Source organism: Symphalangus syndactylus, chromosome 12 (assembly GCF_028878055.3).
Source record: "Symphalangus syndactylus isolate Jambi chromosome 12, NHGRI_mSymSyn1-v2.1_pri, whole genome shotgun sequence".
NCBI lineage: Eukaryota > Metazoa > Chordata > Mammalia > Primates > Hylobatidae > Symphalangus > Symphalangus syndactylus.
Genome location: NC_072441.2, coordinates 54670328 through 54693594, shown reverse-complemented (window position 1 = coordinate 54693594; position 23267 = coordinate 54670328). Strand labels below are relative to the sequence as shown.

At 37.9% G+C, this 23267-nt stretch overlaps 1 long non-coding RNA gene across 1 annotated transcript; it reads right to left on the bottom strand.

Annotated features, from left to right (window-relative positions):
* Positions 1–10665: 10665 nt before the first annotated feature.
* On the bottom strand, positions 10666–22125 carry LOC134734144 (uncharacterized). The gene is made up of 4 exons (XR_010117495.1): positions 21014–22125; positions 18643–18858; positions 16226–16321; positions 10666–13521 (listed from the first exon to the last, which is right to left on the bottom strand). It is a non-coding gene; the product is annotated as an uncharacterized lncRNA (long non-coding RNA).
* Positions 22126–23267: the final 1142 nt, after the last annotated feature.

The window sequence follows — 23267 nt, the reverse complement described above, 5'->3', positions numbered from 1 at the left end:
AATAATATGCATCAGGTTTAATCCACTGTGAACTTACAAAGTATATGGTACTGGCTCTACGGGACCGTAAAAGGCATCCTTTCTTAGGCTGTGTTAGTTAATGTGCAAAATAGTAAGCCAGAAACTAAGAAATAGAAAATAGTCACCCATGCTTTCTCCAAAACAATATAAAAAGGCCTAAGCTACATGAAATAGAATAAAAAGATTAAAATATAAAGGCACACACATTAAAGAAGAAAAACATATTAATGAACTTTACAAAAATTTCAATCAGATTAAGAGTATGCTCTCTTGAAGGAAGTGGTAACATTGGCTTCTCAGATATATCAAAGTAAGGAGACATGGTACCAGAGAAAAAGCAGTCAAAGAGCAGACAGCTTTGTTTCACTCATTTGACAATTATACACTGAGTGCCTCTTCTGTATATATCTCATGTATATATCTCAAATATACATATATTTGAGGCGGAGTCTCACTCTGTTGCCCAGGCTGGAATGCAGTGACGCGATCTCGGCTCACTGCAACCTCCACCTCCTGGGTTCAAGCGATTCTTCTGCCTCAGCCTCCTGAGTAACTGGGATTACAGGTGTGAGCCACCATGCCCAGCTAATTTTTGTATTTTTAGTAGAGATGAGGTTTCACCATGTTGGTCAGGCTGGTCTCAAACTCCTGACATCGTGATCTGCCTGCCTCGGCCTCCCAAGATGCTGGGATTACAGGCGTGAGCCACTGTGCCTGGCTGAAAAAATATTTTTAAATAGTTAAAAGAGGTTTTTTCATGACCTATTATAAGTTTTGCATTTTACAGGTAGAATCAAATAGTGTCAAGGTTTGGATATAACGATACTTTTAAAACTATCTTTAATTTTTATCCTTTCTAGAGATATAACAAAATTAAAATGGTAATGTAAAACAATTGCTGAACTAAGCTGAGCTAAAAGCAATTTATGGAAGAAAAAAGTGTAGTATTGTTTATATATGCATATGCATATTTGTGTGTGTGCATATGTGTATTTGTGTTGAGGGGGCAGCCTCCAGTTTAACTATCTTAAAGAAATACAGAAGATCACCCTGTGTCCTCTAATTTCCATACCTCATGACAGCTGCTCTTTAGCTTCCAATTTTCTAGGTTATTTGGCCACATTTTTCTGTGAGAGGAGAGTCTTTTATCAAATGTCTTATTTGTGTTCCCTCATAGATTTCTCAGGGAACATCACAGATCATGTGTTTTGGTTTATAAGTTCGAAGAAAAATTGCTTTGATTACTAGATCAAAATTTTCAATCTGAGGCACAATGAATAATTATAATTAAAAAGTTGAGCATCACTTCCACTGTTGGTACTTCTAATGCATACAATGTTGTGTAAATAAATCCAAAGTTTCTTATGTGTGACAAGTCTGATGACTTATATAGAATATAATTTAGTTAAACATTTCACATCTAATTTTCAAAGTAATTTTGCTGAATGGAAGAAGCCAGGCAAAAAAGAATAGATGTTGCATGATTACACTTATATAAAATTAAAGACAATGAAAGTAATTATAGTGAGAGAAAGTACATCAGTGGTTGCCAAGGGGAGAAGGAAAGGAAGAGAGCAAGAGAGAAAGAGAGAGAGAAAAGAAAAGAAAAGAGAGAGATGAAAAAAAGATACAGTGAAATTTTTAGGGTGCTGGAAATATTTGTTACCTTGATTATTAGTGATGGGTTCACAAATGTGTGTGTGTATTTTATATATTGTGCACTTTATGTATATGCAGTTATAGTATGTCAATTGTACTGCAACAAAGCTTTTAAAAAAATCTAATCTTGACTGCCAAGTTATTCCTGTCCAAATGAACTGTGCTAATATAACTACTATGTATCACACATATCTGGGAATTAAGGTGAAGAATAAAAATAAGAAAGCAGAACCAGAGATATATGATTGGCAGGAGGACAGATCTTTCTTTTGATGTTGTATCTGGAGGTCGTGTCTCTAGTGACTTATCACCTTAAGCTTTTCCAGCAACACCAAACAGTTTGCTTTCATCACCATGGAAGAGATAGCTTGCCAAGTCCGCACGTAACACTATTTCCTATGGTCTCTCAAAAAGCTAATGCTAGATGATACCTTACACGACTGTACTGCATAAACCATTGAGCAGATTTAGTAGCTTTTACTGATAAAGTGAAAGGGAATGAAAAGCAGTGATTCATGGACAGGAAAGACAGTTTGGTATTTTTATTTTACCATTAATATCTAGAAGAAGGAAAAGGATTTCTGAAAGAACCCCATCGCTACAGCCAAAGTGATATTTCTTCTTTCTTCCTTTCTTTCCTTGCCTCCCTTCCCTCCCTTCCTTCCCCTTCCCTTCCTTTTTCTTTCTTTCTTTCTTTCTTTCTTTCTTTCTTTCTTTCTTTCTTTCTTTCTTTCTTTCCTTTCTTTCTTTCTTTCTCTCTTTCCTTCTCTTTCTTTCTTTCTTTTCCCTCCCTCTTTCCTTCCTTCCTTTCTTTCTTTCTTTCTTTCTTTCTTTCTTTCTTTCTTTCTTTCTTTCTTTCTTCTTTCTTTCTTTCTTTCTTTCTCTTTCTTTCTCCCTCCCTCACCTCCCTCGCCTCCCTCCCTCCCTCCTTTCTTTCTTTCTTTCTTTCACAAGGTCTCACTCTGTTGCCCAGGCTAAAGTACAGTTGCACAAACATGGCTTACTGCAGCCTCAACCTTCCAGGGTTCAGGTGATTCTCCCACCTCAACTTCCCGAGTACTTGGGACTACAAGCATGTGCCACCACCCAGCTAATTTTTAGATTTTTTTGTGGAGGGGTTTTGCCATGTTGCCCAGGCTGGTCTCGAACTCCTGGGCTTAAGCAATCTGCTTGCCTCAGCCTCCCAAACTGCTGAGACTACAAGTGTGAGCCACCGCACCGGCCCCAAAGTGATATTTCAAAACTGCAAATCAGATTATGTCATTGCTGCTTAAAATTCAACAATGGCTTCCTACTAGCCACTGTTTTTAGGGAAATCCTCAACATGGTTTACCAGCTACTTCATGACTTGACCCACGTCTTCGTTTTTGGCCTGGGTTCATCTCACTATTTCCCACACAATCTATAGCCATTCTGAATGCTTCTTAGCATCTTACTCATCAAGGCTTTTCATGCTGTAATGCACATTGAGTTCTCCAGGAAGCACACTCTGAGGCAGAATTTAGAGTTCAGGATGTTTATTAGAGATTGCTCTTGAGTCAACAGCCAGGGAAGGGAGGAGGCGGAAGCAGAATTGGGAAGAGGGAGAAATCAAGCTGAGACAAAAGTCTGACAGCCTCAGCCAACAGCACACAGTGCTCTGTAACTGAAGTGGCTCATCAGAGGTGGCATACAAATGGGTAGAAGGTGGAAGGGTGTGATCTTGGGTGAGGTGTCTCCATGCAGCTGAGGCAACACCTGAAAGGGCTGGCACTGCTAGTTCCAGGGACACCGAATCCTTCCTTAAAAGGGGATCTGAGCTTGGCATTTGTATATCACCTCAGCTTGGTATTTACCATGCATGAAACTCTCTCTTCTCCAGTTCACTTAGGTCATTTCAGCTCATCCTTCAGATCTCAATACAATCCTCATTTCTTCAGAGAGGGCTTCCCAAATTCCCAAACTCCGTTGGCACTTCCTTGCAACAATAACTCTGTGAGGTATGGGTCACTTCTGTGATATCCACTCTGTATCTTCAATGCCTACCACAGTGTGGGCACATATAGGTACTTGATTAATACTAACTGAATAAATGAACAAATCTGAGGATTAAGGAGCACTGCAAAGAGCAAAGACCCTTCCCTTTTTGTGGCAGTATGATGTTGAGGAAAGGACTTCAGGCCCCATCATCAGTCAGTGCCCAGTTAGTCAATCCCAGCTCAATCACACTTTAGCTGTGTGAGCATGGATACATTAATTAAACTCTCTAAGTTCCAATATTTAAAGTCAATAATAACAATGGTAATGTTAGTAGTAGTAACAGTATCATTCCTATAGGCTGTCCGGAGGGTTCAATGAAATAGTCTATATAAAGGATTTGTCATAGTGCCTGAAATATAGTAAGGCATCAGTAAGTTGCTAGATACAGATGCTATTATTATTTGACCTTTTGCTGTAAGTTCTTAAAATACCTTTAAAAAGAGGAGAATGTTAGAAAAAGACTTTTTTATATTTGCTCTTTAAAATGCATCAAAATAGTAATCTTAGAAACAATTAGAAACTTGTTGGATTTCCCTAAACTTACTTTACAGTTTAGATTTGATTTTTATTTTGCATTATATATAGGAGATGGAGGACAGCATTATCTTCTCTTTACTTATGATCTTCTAAAATTTTTATTTATTTGTTTGTGTATGTATGTATATGTGTGTGTATTTCTTTATTTATTTTGAGACAGAGTCGTGCCCTGTCACCCAGGCTGGAGAGCAGTGGTGGGATCTCGGCTCACTGAAACCCCCACCTACCAGGTTCAAGTGATTCTTGTGCCTCAGTCTCCTGAGTGGCTGGGATTACAGGCACACACCATAAGGCCCGGCTAAGTTTTTGTAGTTTTATTGGAGACAGGGCTTCACCATGTTGGCCAGGCTGGTTTCGAACTCCTTTCCTCAAGTGATTCACCCACCTAGGCCTCCCAAAGTGTTGGGATTACAGGTGTGAGCCACCACACCCAGCCTGATCTTCTAATGATTTATTTATATACTTATTTATTTTACTTTATTTTTTTGAGACAGGGTCACGCTCTGTCACTGAGGCTGGAGGGCAGTGGTGTGATCATGGCTCACTGCAGTCTCGACCTTCTGGGTTCAAGCAATCCTCCTGCCCTAGTCTCCCAAGTAGCAGGACAACAGGTGTGAACCACTACGCCTGGCTAATTTTTTAACTTTTTTGTAGAGGCAGGGTCTCACTTTGTTGCCCAGGCTAGTCTCAAACTCCTGGGCTCAAGTGATCCTCCCAAAGTGCTGGGATTACAGGCGTGAGCCACTGCACTTGGCTTTCTAATGTTTTAAATAAGGTCTGCTTCTGAACACTCCACTCATACCACCTAGGAGTGTACAACTTGGCAATACTGATTTACTTGTAACTTACAAATAGTGTGGTGTTGCTTTTGCCTATGTATGAAATGCGTTTTCCTACATTAGAAAATTTCAACTTCAGTATGAACTGGCTAATTGGCTCAAAAGTCACCTCCTGAACAAAACCTTCTCTTACTTCTTCCATGCTACTCCTGAATTCCCATTTTTACTATGACAACATTTATATGCCCAGGCTGTTGTTCTAACCCCGTTGCATCGTATTTCCCCATTAGACTGTGAGCTTCTTGAGCAATTTTTCACCTTTTGTATCTTGCACATTTGGATACTCAATAAATGTTCGTTGAGTTGATTTGAATTAGAAGAAAATCACCAGATCTCTTCAGAAAGACACAAATAATGACTGGTTTAGGTAGTCTAATGGTCTCAAAGAACACAGTACGAAGTTGAATAAGCTGGAAGCCAAATATTTATTATTTGCTACTCCTTCATTTTTAATTGAAATATAACACTCACACAGAAAAGTGCCCCCAAATTAGTGTATTAGTCAATGAATCATCCCAAAATGCATAATTGACCATTAACAAAGTCAAGAAATAGAACATTGTCAGAAGCTCCTCCCATGTACACTTAAGCATCCATTTTTGAAGAGTATTTTCCTTTACACCAGAGACCTTATCTGAGCCTTTCAAAGTTATTCATTTCAAAGCATTCATTTCAAAGAAATTAATACTTGTCCACCCGGCTTTCATTATGGTCTATCATGGTAGTTGATTGCCAGCCACTGTCACTGACGTGTATTTTTGAATCTTGTCATCTTTGTAAAGAAATATACACATTTGGCACATCACTTCTACATCTTTATGACTCTTGTTTCCAGGGGGCCCTACTTCTTCCTTTGTCTCCTCTTATTGTGTGTTCTTTGCCACCATATTCTTCCTCAATGAAACACTTTACCCACTTCCTGTTAACCATCTGACCTCGCTTCTCCTTATAACTCCTCCACTATTGAAAGCTTTTGAAAAACTCCAAAAGGAATTGAATTTTTGATGAGGACTTACAATAAGATACAAATGTGATTTCTTCATTTGTTCAGACTGCAAAAGTTAAGGGAAATTAAAATATGAAGATGGGTCAATAACAGAGCAGAAAATATGACAAATTTAGAGAAAATGATTTACTTTTCTGGGTGACAGGCAGAAGAATATAAAGAAACTGAAACCACTGGCAACCTCAAAAGGGTGAATTTTAAGAGTTGTACTCAGGAGACTTATGTCACAGTGATGGAAACAATGCTGCTACAGAAAGCTTCAAAGGTGCAAGTAACTGAAAATGCTATTTATTAGTCAGCTTAGAAGGAAGAAAATTAATAATCACAAGAACTGACTACTTCTCTGGAAATGTCTCATTTCTTTCTATGTCACTGTAAGTTAGCTTTCTCTTTTTTATTATTCTTCTTAACGGTTCTTTCCATTTCTTGTCATTCTCATGTCATTTGAAAAACTGATATTTGCTGAGATTTGTGAGTATAAGCCATTGCATGCAGGCAGTCAAAGTCTTCTCTTAAATCTTAATGAGGGCTGGGCACAGTGATTCATACATATAACACCAGCACTTTGGAGGCCAAGTGCTCCCAAAGCACTTGGCAGGAGGATCACTAGAGTCCGGGAGTTTGAGGCCAGCCTGGGCAACACAGGGAGAGCCTGTCTGTACCAAAATAATAAAAAACATTAGCTGGGTGTGGTGATGTGCCTGTGGTCCTAGCTACTCAGGAGGCTGAGGAGCTACTCAGGGGGCTGAGACAGGTGATGCACCTGTGGTCCTAGCTACTCATGGAGAATCACTTGACCCCAGGAGGTCAAGGCTGCAGCGAGCCCTAATCTTGCCATGGCACTCCAGCCTAGGGGAACAGAGTGAGGCCATCTAAAAAAAAAAAGAAAATCTAAGAAAAAAAATCTTAGGCCGGGAGTGGTGGCTCACGCCTGTAATCCCAGCACTTTGGGAGGCTGAGGCAGGCAGATCACGAAGTCAGGAGATCGAGACCATCCTGACCAACATGGTGAAACCCCATCTCTACTAAAAATACAAACAATTAGCTGGGCATGGTGGCACATGCCTGTAGTCCCAGCTACTTGGGAGGCTGAAGCAGGAGAATCACTTGAACCCGAGAAGCAGAGGTTGCAGTGAGCTGAGATCATGCCACTGCATTCCAGCCTGTTGACAGAGGGAGACTCCGTCACAAACAAACAAAGAAATCTTAATGAGATGCCTCTAATTATATTTTGAACTTAAAAAAAAGTCCTGGTATATATGCTTCAGCTATCATATATAATGGCAATGCCCAACATTTTTGGCACCAGGGACTGGTTTTGTAGAAGAAAATTTTTCCACAGACTGGGTTGGGGGGATGGTTTCAGGATGAAACTGTTCCACCTCAGATGATCAGGCATTAGATTCTCATAAGGAATGCACAAACTAGATCTCTTGTATGCACTGTTCACAGTAGGGTTCCTGCTGCTATGAAAATCTAATGTCGCCCCTGATCTGACAGGAGGCAGAGCTCAGGCAATAATGCTCTGTCTCCCACCACTCACCTCCTGCTGTGCTGCGCAGTTCCTAACAGGTACTGACTGGTACCCGTCTGTGGCCTGGGGGTTGGACACCTGCTCGAGACTGTATTAATAAAAAAGTCATTAAAAACCAGATGACAAAGAGAGGAGATCTTTTCAGAAAGATTAAATTTTCCCATTTCTGTTTTAATATTTAGGGGAAAGATTTAAATCAGAAAGATCTTATGCACAAATAACCAGTAATGTTATTAAGACTAAGCTACATCATAAAAAAAGTCCATAATACTATGCAGCCATAAAAAGGAACAAGATCATGTCCTTTGCAGGGACATGGATGGAGCTGGAAGCTGTTATTCTCAGCAAACTAATGCAGGAACAGAAAAGCAAACATCGCATGTTCTCACTTATAAGTGGGAGCTGAAGGATGGGAACACATGGATATATGGTGCGGGGGAACAATACACACAGGGGCCTGTGTGGGGGTAAAGGTTGGGGGAGAGCATCAGGAAGAATAGCTAATGGGTGATGGACTTGATACTTAGGGGATGGGTTGATCTGTGCAGCCAAAAACCATGACACACATTTACCTATGTAACAAATCTGCATATCCTGCATATGTACCCTGGGACGTAAAATAAAAGTTGATGGAAAAAAAAATAAAAGAAAGTCTATAATGTTTCTGTGGTGTATGGTTAAGGAAGGCAAGTAAAACTCAAATTACAAGAATTAAATGGAAATAATACAACATAAACACCCATTTATCAAGTGAGCATCTACATATTATATGTCTAGAACTATGGTAAAAAGCTTTAGGGCTGGAGTGGTGGCTCACGCCTGTAATCCTAGCACTTTGGGAGGCCGAGGCAGGCAGATCACCTGAGGTCAGTAGTTTAAGACCAGCCTGGCCAACATGGTGAAAACCTATCTCTACCAAAATACAAAAATTAGCCGGGTGTGGTGGCACGTGCCTGTAGTCCCTGCTACTCAGGAGGCTGAGGCAGGAGAATCACTTCTTAAACCCAGGAGGTGGAGGTTGCAGTAAGCTGAGATCGTGCCACTGCACTCCAGCCTGGGTGACAGAGCTAGACTCTCTCTCAAAAAAAAAAAAAAAAAAAAAAAAAAAAAAAAGAACTATGGTACTTTAGGAATACAAAAGAGCTGTAATAAATGTTTCCTGTCCTGAGAAACAGACACTGATGTAAAAGATGTGTCTTCCCAAGTAACTATAGATAATAAAATCTTTCATTATATAGTACAGGCAATAAATGCAAGTGTGGAACACTATATATGTTAAATAGTCAGGTTATTTATTTTTGAAAATAATTTTGAAAATTGAACTGGGAATTCTTTTTCTCAATAGCTTCCAGAATTATCCTCCCAGCAAGAGAAGTTTTATAAAATAAAACTGCTATTACTATAAAATTCCACAGAAATTAAGCTAAAGAAACAACAAACAAAACTGAAATACAAAGTTCTACACTGAATTCTGATTTAAAAAAATAATAATAAATGAGCAATCTCTGTTTCATGGTATGACTAAAATGGAATAGCATTAGGAAAACTGCCTCAGGAAGTCAGAACACAATATAAATCAGTAAGACTTTCCATACCTTTCTAGTTGCAGGAAATCTTAAAATATTACTCCATTCTGCCTGTGTGCAGCAAAGACAAGTTTCTAAAGCATTCAAAATATTTTATAAGGTAGACGTTATGTGCTTTATTAAAGTAACAACTTGTGTGTCAACCTTATTTTTAAATGTCATTTTCAAAGAAAGAAGTCTTACCAAAATTGAATGAAAGAATAAAACTACAAGAAAATAACCTAAAGGAAAGGGAATGAAAGAAAACAAGATCTTTTCTGGACGTTCAGTATTAAAAGTTTTCATGCTCGTTGAAATGAAAATTACAAAATCAGAACTGCATAGTAGATTTTGCAAGCATGCAGCCAGAAGTGTAAGGGCTGGTGGATTTTAGGGGCCTATGACTAGAAGACAGACTGGAAAACCAGAGACAGCATTGCGAATATAAGCTACCTTTGCCAAATAAATTTTGGAACTTACTTCTTGAACTGAGAAGTTCAGAGATGTTTTGGGATAGGAGGCCAGACAGTTTGGAATGACTTACTTGATCTTACTAAAAAAAAAAATACAATGTCTTTGATTACTCCTCTAGGAGTTAGTCTTATTTCCTACTTTAATTATTAAGGTTTTACCTTTGCATATTATTGTATACTTGAACATTCATAATAATTCTTAATTTTTTTCATAAAAATGTATTTATCTGCATGTGTGTACGTGTGCACGTGTATGTTGTTTGTGCATGTGTGTCTCCATGTTTTTATAAATATCCCCTAAATAGATTGTGGTAGCTTGTTTCTTGTTTTCATGTTGGCTACCATCAATTTCTCTCCTCCCTGTATCTATCTATTGCTCTACTCCCTTGAATCTGGGCTCATTTGTGACAGATTTGCTGAACAGAATATAGCGGAAGTGACGCTGTATGACTTCCAACACTTCCCACACTTTGAAGCTTCTACCTGGGTCTCCGGGAATTCTTGCTCTTGAAATGCCACGCTGTTTGAAACCCAAGCCACACTATGGCTACGTGGAGAGACAAAAGAGGGAGAAATCCCTGACCAGCCCATAGGTATTCTCGCTATCCTAGCCCAGGAGCCAGGCATGTGAGTAAAGAAGCTTTCAGATAATTCCAGCCTCATCTGTCATATTTCTGCGACCATTTGAAGGACACAAAACTGAGTAGTGCTCAGCTTTGTCAACCCCTAGAAAAATGAAACATAACAATAAATGACCGTTTTAAGCTACTAAGTTTTGGTGTGGTGTGTTACACACAGCAATAAATAACTGGAACATACAATAGACATCTGAAGAGAGACCTAACATTTCTTACTTAAGTCATAATACTATAAAATTCATCACTACTCTGTCATTCCAGAAATGTAACTAAATTCTTATATCTATCATATATTTAGCTGAACCATATCACTTTACTCCACTTATTTCATTGGTCACAAAAATACATTTTTACATTTTGTTGAAATTTTTAATGGCTATAAAATGATACAATAAAAGTACTACATACATGTATGTAACACAGAAGTTTATATTAATGAAAAATGGTTATACATTCTTTTAAAATTGACTTCATTTTATTTATTTATTTATTTATTTATTTAGAGATGGAGTCTCACTCTGTTGCCAGGCTGGAGTGCAATGGTGTGATCTCGGCTCACTGCAACCTCTGCCTCCCGGATTCAAGTGATTCTCTGCCTCAGCCTCCCTAGTAGCTGGGATTACAGGTACCTGCCACCACGCCCGGCTAATTTTTGTATTTTTAGTAGAGACAGGGTTTCACCACGTTGGCCAAGCTGCTCTTGAACTCCTGATCTCATGATCCACCCTCCTCGGCCTCCCAAAGTGCTGGGATTACAGGCATTAGCCACCATGCCTGGCCAACATCTACTATTAACATCTCCCACCAGAGTACATTTGTTCCAACCAATGAACTACACTGACACATCATAATCACTCAGTCCATAATTTACATTAGGGTTGACTTCTGGTGTACATTTTACAGGTTTTGACAAACGCATAATGACATGTACCCACCATTATAGTATAATACAGACTAGTTCCCCTGCCCTAAAAATTTGATGTGTTCTGCCTTTTCATCCTTTCCTCCCTGCAACCCCTGGCAGCCGCTGATCTTTTCATTGTCTCCATGCCTTTCCTTTTCCAGAATATCATATAGGTGGAATCATACAGTAATGCAGCCTTTTCAAACTGGCTTCTTTTACTTAGTGGCATGCATTTGAGGTTCCTCCATGTTTCATTGCTTGATTATTCATTTTGAAAAAATACTGTCACATTTTCTTATCCTTCACTCATCCCTTAATCCTTCTAAATTTCATTTCTGTCCTCACTCCTCTATGGAACCCTGTGCTCTTAAAGGTCACGAGACTTCCTACTCATAAAATCTGGAGCCCTTTCTGCGGCATTGAATATTGCTGCCCACTACTTCCTTAAATCCATGTTTTTGTGAAATTGTTCTTTTGCTTCTCCTTAGCTCTCTCTGCTTATTCCTTCCTTCCTGCACTCTTCAAGTATAAGTATTTCCCAACTTAAGGAAATGTAAGTATTTCCTTGGCCTTCTCTCTACTACGTACTACCATCTTGGCATCTCTTTCTCTCATGCCCACATTATCCTCTATCTGAAATATCTAATAATTATGATAGTCTCTCTTGCTTCTTATATTCAGCCAGTTATCCAAATGCATCAATTCTCCCTTCATTACATTTTAAAACTGTCTCTTCTTTCCATTTCTTCTATTTCATTCCTAGTTAGGAAACTTATTAATTCTTGTTTAGATAATGGCAATGGAGTCCTAGTCAATATATTTCTGCTTTAAGCCTACTTTCTTCAAGTCCATTTTATTCAGTCCTGCCAGATTGATTTTCCTGAACTGCTTTGCTGATTAATGCCTACTTTTCTGTTATTTGAAGTATAAGTGTATACTTATCATATTAATGGTATAAGGATGGAACAATTGACATAATGTTGATGAGAAAGCTGTTGTTTTCATACATAAAACAATTATTAATAACTTGCAAATAGATAAAAATAGTGAAATACGGTTGACCCACGAATCCTTTGAATAACATGGGTGTTAGGTGTGCCGACTTCTACATGGTCAATTACCCATGTATAACTTTTAGATCCCCCCAAAATTAACTACTAGTAGCCTACTGTTGACCAGAAGCCTTACCAATGACATAAACAGTCAATTAACACAATAAAGTAAGCTAGAGAAAGTAAAATGTTATTATGAAAATCATAAGAAAAAATATATTTACTATTCATTAAGTGGAAGTGGATAATAATAAACGTCTTCATTCTCATTGTCTTCATGTTGAGTAGGTTGAAGAGGAAGAGGAAGAGAAGGGGTTGTTTTTGCTGACTCAAGTATTTCATGGCAGTAAATGATAAAACAGGCTAGTGGCTACACATATTTATGTATTTATGCACTCATGACATACCCAACTTTTTCTATTCCTATTTTTTTTCTTTTTTATCTTTTTTTTTTTTCTTTGAGACAGGGTCTCATTCTGTCACCCAGGCTAGAGTACAGAGTTTGCAATCAAGGCTCACTGCAGCCTCAACCTTCCAGGCTCAAGTGATCCTCCCAATCCTGAGTAGCTGGGACTTCAGGAGTGCCACCACAACTTACTAACTTTTTACCTTTTTTTTTTTTTTTTGTAGCAATGGGGTACCACTATGTGCTCAGACTGGTCTCAAACCCTTGGGCTCAAATGATCCTTCCGCTTCAGCCTCCCAAAGTGCTGGGATTATAAGTGCGAACCACCGTGCCTGGCCCTAACTTTAAAATTTATTTATTTATTTATTTATTTATTTGAGACGGAGTCTGGCTCTGTCACCCAGGCTGGAGTGCAGTAGTGCGATCTCGGCTCACTGCAACCTCCGCCTCCCGGGTTCAAGTGATTCTCGTGCCTCAGCCTCCCTAGTAACTGGAACTACAGGCGCCCGCCACCATGCCCGGTAAATTTTTGTATTTTTAATAGAGACGGGGTTTCACCGTGTTGGCCAGGCTTGTCTCAAACTCCTGAGCTCAGGTGATCTGCCTGCCTCCACCTCCCAAAGTGCTGGGATTACAGGTCTGAGCCACAGACCTCGGCCAAAAAAAATTTTTAGAAAGTATTTCTATGCTATACAGTTTGTCTGCAAGTTTCTTCAAGTTGTTGCAAATCTCCAAAATATTTTTCAATATATTTACTAAAAAAAAATTCACATATAAATAGACCCACGCAGTTCAAATCCATGTTGTTTAAGGGTGAACTGTAAACGGACGTCAGATGAAAATTCGTCAGATGAAATAGAATGGCATCCTATTCAATAAATTGGATATTAGAAGGAAGTAAGTTAGATGGCTCAAAGAGAAATTAATTTCTTTATGACCCAACAAATATTTACAAAATTTAGAATGATAATGCAAGGCAGAATAATAGATGTTAGGGTATATCACAATTCTAATATTTGATAACAGTATTTGTGTCCTGACATTTGTAACTTCAATAAAACTTTTATGTTTTTCAATTTAGGTCATGAGTGTTTTATGAAAAAGCTTCTACTTGGCAATTATTGATATCATGAGTGGATGTTTCATAAAGCAGAAGTTTACTTCCTCAAAATTTCCTCAAAATGTAGAAAAAAATACAAACTTGTGTACAATATACATAATTTTTATGTATGTGAACCCACATAAAAGCACGTATAAAGAAAAGGTGAAAGAATCTGCAGAAGCATCAAATATTCAAAATACATTGACAAGTTCTCCTACCTAAGTTCGTATGTAAGTTGCTATGTCATTCTTGATCTATCTGCCCTACCTTCTTATTTCTGATTTTTTAGTGGTATAATATGTATATAAGTAAATATATACACATATAGATATTGATTCATATTTTTTCCCCAGTGGGGAACCCTTAAGTGTTTTCAGGCAAGGGAGTAAAATAACATTATTTTCATCATTTTCACTCATAAGATTTTAATAGATTTTAAAGAAAGTTGTTTTTCTTGGCCTTGGAGTTATCTGGCACTCGTAATACTGGTCTTATCTAGGTAAGAAAATACTAATCTAAAACCCAGGAAACACTATATTATTCTTGGTTCTGTCATTGATTTTTTAATCTGACCAAATGTTTATATTTTCAGTTTAAAAATAAATTTTGGAAAAGCACTTATTAGCCCTAACTCTTGTTTCCTCAAAGTTTTAGCATTTAAAAAATAAGAATGGAGGCCAGGCGCAGTGGCTCATGTCTGTAATCCCAACACTTAGGGAGGCCGAGGTGGGTGGTTCCCTTGAGCCAAGTTCAAGACCAGCCTGGCCAACATGGCGAAACCCCATCTCTACAAAAAATACAAAAATTAGCTGAGTGTGGTGGTGCATGCCTGTAGTCTCAGCTACTCAGGAGGCTGAGGCAGGAGGATTGTTGGAGCCTGGGAGTTTGAGGCTGCGGTGAGCTGTGGTCATGCCATTGCACTCCAGCCTGGGTGACAGAGTGAGACTCTGTCTCAAAAAACAAATAAATAAGAACAACAGAGGAAGACTAATAAATTCAAATATATTAAATTGATAGAAAATATTCATTTGCTTATTCCAAATATTTGATATTTGTTGAGATACACGAGATACCAGGCAGACAGGAGGAATCAAGACTGCCTCCATAAAGCTCACCATCTAGTGGGGGCATATCAGCTAGCAAGCCTCATGTCTGTTCAAGCCAGGTTTTTCTGCGAAATAAATTTTGGCACCAATCATAAAACAAACTTCTGGTTTTCAGAGCTTTATGGATTTGTGGTTGCAGATAAGAGACAGTAGACTTGTATTATGGTATTATACATACATATTCTAGGATAGATATAAGAAAAGGATACTATGTATGCGAATATATAGATATGGTGCCAACCCAGACTGGTGAAGAGTAGGAGGGTTGGTTGAGAGACAATAGAAATTGGCTCATGGGTGTCAATTAAATAAAAAGGTTATACTGTATTATTATTCCAGGGAGCTGTGAGTGATGTTCAGGAAGAAATTATTCCCTGATGGGGAAATTTGAGATACTTTTGAGCTTTCTTACTTTATTGTTGTGTTACAGATTATCAGAGACTTATTGTTACAAAGTTAACAATGAAAACTTTACTTGCCTATTCAATTCTCCCACTGATAGACTTTTAAAAATTGCAAACAGCACATTAAACAGCAGTGTCTTCATTTATTTCTTGCATATCTGTTCTATAGTTCAAGACTTTTATACTTTCTTACACTGCTCTGTTGGTCTCTGTGGCCACAGCCATACTCTACCCTATTCCACCACACAGAGGATAGGGTGGTTATCTTACTCCCATGCCTGAAAACCTTAAAGATCTACCCATGGGAAAATAAATTATATATCTATTTCTATCAATCGATCATCAATCAATCTATCTACCTACTTACATACTAAAAGATAGGAAATAAAAACACAGGGAACACAGACCAGGAATGAGACAGCAACTCACACACAAACTCGGGGAGGGGCACATGCACAAGGAGACCTTAGGAGGATTGAGGGGCAAACAGGACAAATGCCAAAGCTCAAGAAAGGATGCATGAAGCGTTAGCCAGGCCAGTCAGGAGCTATGCTGAAGATGTCCCTTGGAATTGAAGAATATGTAAAGCAGATCTAGAACTAGAATCCCTTTATCATGGGCCTTGAAAATCTTATATATTAACAGCCACTTCTAAAGTTTGTTTTGTTTAGTATTTTTATGATTTCTTTCTCCCTATCTGACCTGAATAAATTATTTGCACTATTTTTCAAGGTGGGACTTACTAAGCAAATGCAAATTCAGTACCTGATCAAGTTATATGTTAATCAATCAAAAGTGTTCACTGGGAATCTATTTGATAAGTGACCAGCATATAAGAGAAATATTGAGGTATTCATTAGAAAATAAATCAAGGGAATTTGAACAAATATGATTTTACTAGGTAGTCTTCATTATATTGAACATAAAAAATATGTTCAGGCTGGGCGCAGTGGTTCATACCTGTAATCCCAGCCCTTTGGGAGACTGAGGCGGGCGGGTCACTTAAGGTCAGGAGTTCGAGACCAGACTGGCCAACATGGCAAAACTGCATCCCTGCTAAAAATACAAAAAAAAATTAGTAAGGCATGGTGGCACAAGACTGTAGTCCCAACTACTTGGGAGGCTGAGACATGAGAATCGCTTGGGCAGCAGAGGTTGCAGTGAGTCGAGATCACACCACTTCACTCCAGCCTGGGCAACAGAGCAAGACCCTGTCTCAATAAAAAATAAAATAAAAAATATTTTCAAAAATCCCAGAAACTTATAAAATAGTTCACTTGCTATATCTCTAAAATATTCTAAAAGCTTTATAGTATTACTCGGTTTTCATACAACAATTTGGAAAAACAAAGCATCAGATATTCATTTCTCCTAGCTGAGAAAAAGAGCACCAAAAATCAAAACTCTAAAAATGGTCATTTGAATTATATTATGACTATGCAAACCAGAGGAGCTTGGCTAAAGATGAAAAATGCAAAGTCTGTTTTGTTTCTTGTTCTTTAATTCAAACTCTGAGTGCAAGGATATAAAGAAGCCAACAAACATGCCTTTCTCATTTCCTCCTCATGCACCCTAAAAGATGATGGAACCTAATTCTGCTAGAGCTTCTCCATTGTATCCTGTCTCTAGAGAAGATTTTGGCTTATTTGGGTATTTATTTCAGTGACAATTTTTTAAAAATCTGCTCATATAGAACTTAATTTTCCTGAGGTGAGGTTTACATAAACCATTGGTTGTGGGTACATGGAAGGTATGTAGAAATTAACTTCTTTCATTGTGCAAGCATGAGACTGCACTCCCTAAGATAATATATATTTGATCACTTTACAGCTCTGGAGGGTAGATTTTAAATATTACAAAAATGAGGCTCAGAGAGGTGAAATAACTTGTCTACATAACCTTGTTCATAGGATGCTGAGTCAAAACTAGTTTCTAGATTCCTAATTCTCTGCATCATATGCTTTTATATTATAGTACCACATAAGGTAGTAAATGTCATTCATTCATTTATTCATTTAAAAAACATTAACTGAGTGTCTACCCAAAGCCAGGCTCAGGCCCAGGGGATAGAGAAGTGAACAAATGAAACAACAATCCCTTCCCTTATGGACTACATTTGAGTGGGTAAAACAGAAAATCAACAAGAAAGGCGAGCAAATATAAGTCAGATGGTGGTAATTACTATGAAGAAGAGTAAAGCAGGAAGGAAGACAAGGCTTTAGACAAGGGGAGACTGTAAGTTTAAATAGGCTGGTTAGAAAACCCTCATTGAGAAAGTGGCATTTGAACTAAAATTTGAAGGAGATGAGGGATTGGATATGTGCGTATCCATGAGGAGAGCATTCTGGGAAGGGAAACAAGTGCAAAAGCCCAAACATGGGAGTGTGTCTAGCATGTTCATGGAAAAGCAAGAAGAGCAGTGTGGCTGGGCTGAATGTGCAAGGAGGAAAGCACTAGGAGGTGAGGCCAGATTGGGCAGGGCCCATTTGATTTTACCCTAAGTAAGGTGGGAAGCCATTTGCAGGTTTTGAGCAGAAGTGCAGGACAATCTCATTGGCTGCCATTTGAGAATAGTCTGGATGTACAATGGCGAAAGTAATAAGACTGGTTAGGGAGTTTCTAAGGATGGTCAAGATGAAATCTAGGAGGACAGACTGACAGAGGAGGAGGGGTTGATTAGTGGTTAAATGGTTAAATCCTGGATAGATTTTGAAGGTTGAGTCAACAAGATTTCTTGATGGTTTGTATATGGGTGTGTGAAAAGAGGACAGGGTCAAGGATAACTCCAGAGTGTCTTTAAAAAAAAAAAACTTCGTGTATGTTTATTTATATGAGGTTTTTGTTGATGGAACACGTGAAAATAGTTGAATAGATTTGGATATGCTTTGGAGAACATGAATTAAAATATAGATTACATGTATGAAAAAGTCACTTTCAGGGAAGGAGGGCTTATCTTGGAAGACAGGCAACAGTTTAGTCAGGGTGAGATAAACTGCTATAACAGAACAAAATCTGTAATGTGCAAACATAATAGAAGTTTATTTCTTGTTCATCTGTATACTAGGCTGGGTATTCCATGTCAGTGGGCTTCTCTCTTCCTTGTGGTGACTCAGATCTGAGGTATTTCGCATCTTGTGGCTACCTCAAAACCCAGGGCCTTATTGTCATCTGTATCCCACCAGAACAAGGGGAAAGAGAGCAAGAGAAGACTGCCCTGCTTCTTCAAAGCCTCCAATTGAAGGTGGTGCACTTTGTTTCTATTCACACTTAATTGGTGAAAACTGGTCACATGGCCACACTTAGCTGTAGGTGCAAGACATGGGGCTGAAAAATTGTATACCTGGTTGGTAACTGCATTGCAGCTACAAGTCAATTACCGTGGAAGATAGGAAGTACAGCGTGAGGACAACTCCTATGTCTGCCACAGGCAGCCATTCTCCAGAGCTGGTAAACAGGTTCCACCATTTTAGAGAGATGCAGCATGCATGTTAAGGTGTTTTGTGTGTTTCTGGGGTCTTGTGTCCCTTCTCCTCTGATTCTTCCCTTGGGGTGGGCTGTCCATATGTCTAACTCCAAAGTTTTTAGCTTAGCAACTAAATGATAGAGAAACAGATTTTTAGGAAGATCAAAGTGTTCAGTTTTTCACATGCCAAGTTTGAGAAACTACCTAAGACATTCAAGTAGAAATTGAACAGGCCGCTGGATAAACAAGTCTGGAACTCATAGGAGAGATGTGAACTGGAAATATATATTTGAGAAGTCAGTAGCACCCACATGATAGTACATCTCCAAGATTAGATGAGGTCACCAGGGGAGGGGTTATGGATAGAGAAGAGGCCAGAGGATGGAGCCCTGGAGCCCTCCAATGTTTAGAGATTAGGAAAACAAAAAAGGGCAGGCAGTGGAATGCAAGATTAACTTTTCCAAAAGCTGCTGAGTGCTCAACTCTGATGAAGACTGAGAACTGGCCACTGCATTTAGCAGTGTAAATGTCATTGGTGACCTCGTCAATTGTAGTATCAGTGGAATGGCAGATTGCCTGACTGGAGTGGGCTTAGGAATGAATGGTGGGGAGTGGAGTGGGGGATAGCATAGTCAATAGTCAGTTTTTATGCATTTGCCATGAAATTTTGTATGTAGTTATTATAATCATATACAAAAAGTTTTAGTAATTATATAAACCATATAAAACTATAGGCCCTCTACTATACACTTAATTCATTTTGAAAAAAATTCGTTCCAACAAGATTTATCTGAGAAATGAGGAAACCGATGGTTAAAGAAGTGAAGCAACTTGCCCATGTTCTCATGTGTGGTAAAGGGTGGAGCTGGAATTTGAATTCAAGTCTGTTTGACTCCTAGCCTTCACCCTTGACCACTGTGCTACTTTACCTTTAAATATTACAATGAATAGCCACCCACATGCCATTGATTCTTTCCTGGGGTTAAATACTAAATTGGAAGAAATAATGCAGAAGGCTAACAAAGATCCGCCCTCCTTATTGGTCAAGTTATTCTTAGTCTCCGGCAGGCATGATGGGCAGAACTAAACAGCATTGTTCATCATTTCAGCTGTCAGCCAACTCACAGCAGGTCACTGTCCATGAAGCCCTTTTCAATATAAAACAATTTGATGAGCCAATTTTATCAATGTTGCTAAACTCAAATAACAACTTCTATTGGAAAGAAATTCAGTTCCATAGCCATTAATACAATAGGAAAACCTAGGTCTGCCTACAAGTCCAGTAAGCCAAGCAGAAGGAAAGGGAGTGGATTTTTTTCTGACCTGGTCTTCTATTTGCATGAAAAGCCATCCTACTTACCCTTCAGCAGAGAAGGGGTTGTATTAAACTGGGCAGGACAAATCTCATAATAGCCTGTAGGCTCACTCCCCTTTCACACAGTCCATTTAATTTTGACTGGTATTTTAATTTACCCTCAGACTCAGCTATTGAATTCTCCAACACCCTGGCTTGAGTTCAGTGGATAACACAAAGGTAACATCCAACAGAACTTGGTCCAATACTTATGAAAGAAAAGTACTAAACTATTAAAAACTTACATTAAGAATTGCTGAAGAAAATTACAACTGCTGGTTTCCTATTTTGTGTGAGTGACTTGATGGAAAAAAAAACACTGCAGTTTAATATGATAATCACGTTTTAAGACAAGAAAATAAGAAAAGCTAATGTAATAGGTTTGTAATCTTACGAATTAGGTAATGTATGTAAAATCGTTTTGGGAGTTCCAAAGGATTTACAAACATGAGCTAGTGTTACCAGGTAAACAAATTCAAGGGATATCATAGCTATATAATAGGATCTATTGACCACGCACTTAATTATAGTTTTGTGGAAATAAAAACTTACAGTAAAAATAGTTGCACTTGTACAGCATTTCTCATTCTTTTTAAAAAAGTTATACATGTACAAGAAAAAAATTCAAATACTGCAATAGTACAAGCTGTGCAAAGTATTCTTGACACAGGTCCTCAACTCTTATCCTCAGAGACAATCAGACTTCCTAGTTTTTAATATATCCGTATGTTTTATGAATTTTATGTCAATATATCTGTTCACATTGTTTCTGAGACAGAGTCTTGTCCTGTCACCCATGCTGGAGTCCGATGGTGCGATCTTGGCTCACTGCAACTTCCGCCTCCCGGGTTCAAGTGATTCTCCTGCTTCAGCCTCCTAATCTGTTCACATTTTTACCTATATCTTTGAAATAAAAATAATTGAGTCTCACCTGAGAGTTTTCCTTTATACTTTCACATTCTGTGGATTTTTGATATAGTAATTACACTTCATTCTGAAAAATAAATAACATTAATTTTTTTCTCTAAAGTTATTCAAACAATAAGTATAGAAGTTATGCTTTCATCTTTAACAATTGACCTGTACAATTTACCAAGGCAATATATCTGACATTACTAGAGATCAGAACTTTAAATCGGTATTCAGTCAGACAAATCCTTAAATGTTTGCTGTTCAATGTTCTTCTAATCAAAACATGGTGAGAAACTGATACCGATTAACACTGGGCCTTTGATAGATCCTGATTTCCTAGTTTCATCCAACAGAAGTTGTGTTAGGTGAATCTTGCCTTTGATTCCAAAGTCTTTCTTCTTTATGTAGTCCCTAAATATTTTATGAATCCAGAGAACATTTCAATACAAAACTGAAATATACAACTGGGGAAGGAGAAGAAAAATGAAGTCCCTTTAGCCTTTGAATATGAAGTTTCAACATGAGACACAGAAATATATTGCATTATAGTTTTACCTTTCGTTTCTTCACTGGGTGTCATTAATATGATGCTCCAACCTACCTAGATGCTTAGCACATGCAGATCTGGGCAAGATTTTTACCACACTTCTTTACTAGATGGAAAACCTTTGAATGATTCAGGCTCTTTCTTCTGGCTAATAGGCATCAGCAGCCTTCGAAAACAGTGTTTCTCCTTTCACAATAATCTTGTAGCTTTTGAAGTCTTTGGAAACAAAATTCAATCTGTTAGAGAAGGGAGAGGCATCCTGAAAAATAAACTTTTGCCCTATTTATAAGTTATCATTTTTATAATTTAATATGAGAAAAGGCAAAATGCAACCATTATGATCGGTTAAAATAACAGATTACATTTAAGCATAGCTGAGGTACTTCAGGAAAATGTGCACAGAGCCCTCTGACATAGGACTTCCTTTCACTCCAATGTCCGCACCATCCCCCTCTTCCTAAAACAAGATGCTCACTGACTTCACTTGTTTCTGAAATGGCTATTAAACATAGTTTCTCATTCAAAACTTTTTACCATAGAGCTATATAATGAAAATTCAACCATCAATGTACATGATAAATATACCCAGTGATTCAATGAGAAAAAATTTTCCCAAAATATACAAATAGGTTGTTCAAAGCCACAAAGATAAACAACAGACTAATTAATTTTTTTTCCTTCTCACCTGACTTTTTTTGGTCATGGAAAGACATAGGCAAAGCTTGGCTGAATACCAATCATTCATTCTCTATAGATACACTTAACAATTCATTCTGCACAACGTATGCTATAATAAAAAGGTCTAAATTGGCATTAGAAATATTATTACTAGTGATAGCATTTTAACAGAAGAAAAAGATTTATGGGATTCTGTAAAACTATATAGTAAAAAAGGACAACCAAAAATGGATGAAATGGAGTCTGTCAGATACAGAAGATATAGGATTAAAAACAGATCATGGATTCAAACAAATATAAAACAAGAATTAAAGTTACTCATTATAATGAAAGAGAAAAAGGACCTGAATTATGCCTGAATATCTAGTTCTTGATGCTCATATAAATCAAATATCACACTTAAATGTGCGAGCGAACTAAATAACTAATTGGCTTCTGCTAGTTCTGAACCAAAGTTGTACAGTGGTTGGGGAAAAGCTCGTCAGCACCATTTCCTTTCTTTCACAGAGTATAGCTCGTTGCTTTTCATTTCCAAAGGAGAAAAAAAGCATCAGGTTTGTGAGGGATTTTTCCCTCCTCACCTCATCCCTAGACCCAGTTTAAGATTTAATCCTTATCCCTTCAATGAGTACAGCATTTCCATTCATTTCAAAGTATAATATTGGTGCTGATAAGAATAGGGCCAAATTTTAAAAAGAGATTAATTATGCTGAGAAATGTCCATTGTAAGTACTGCAAGAACACTGAACAAACAGCCAGTGTATACTGAAGTTGTTTGCTGCTGTTTATAGGAAATTACATAAAGCACAATACTGGAACACAAGGAAGTAAGTTATATGGTCATAGCTTTGTGGAAAAAGGAAAATTTTTCTATGTAAAATAAATTAAGGACCTTCCAAAGGAAGTAAAGGTTAAGACATACAAATATGTATGTTACATTTCACACACACAAATAAACCAAGCAGATAAAAAGAACTCCTAAAACCTAATTAGAAAATAATACAAAACCTGATTGCAGCAATTACAGTGCTCTATTCCTCTAAATGGG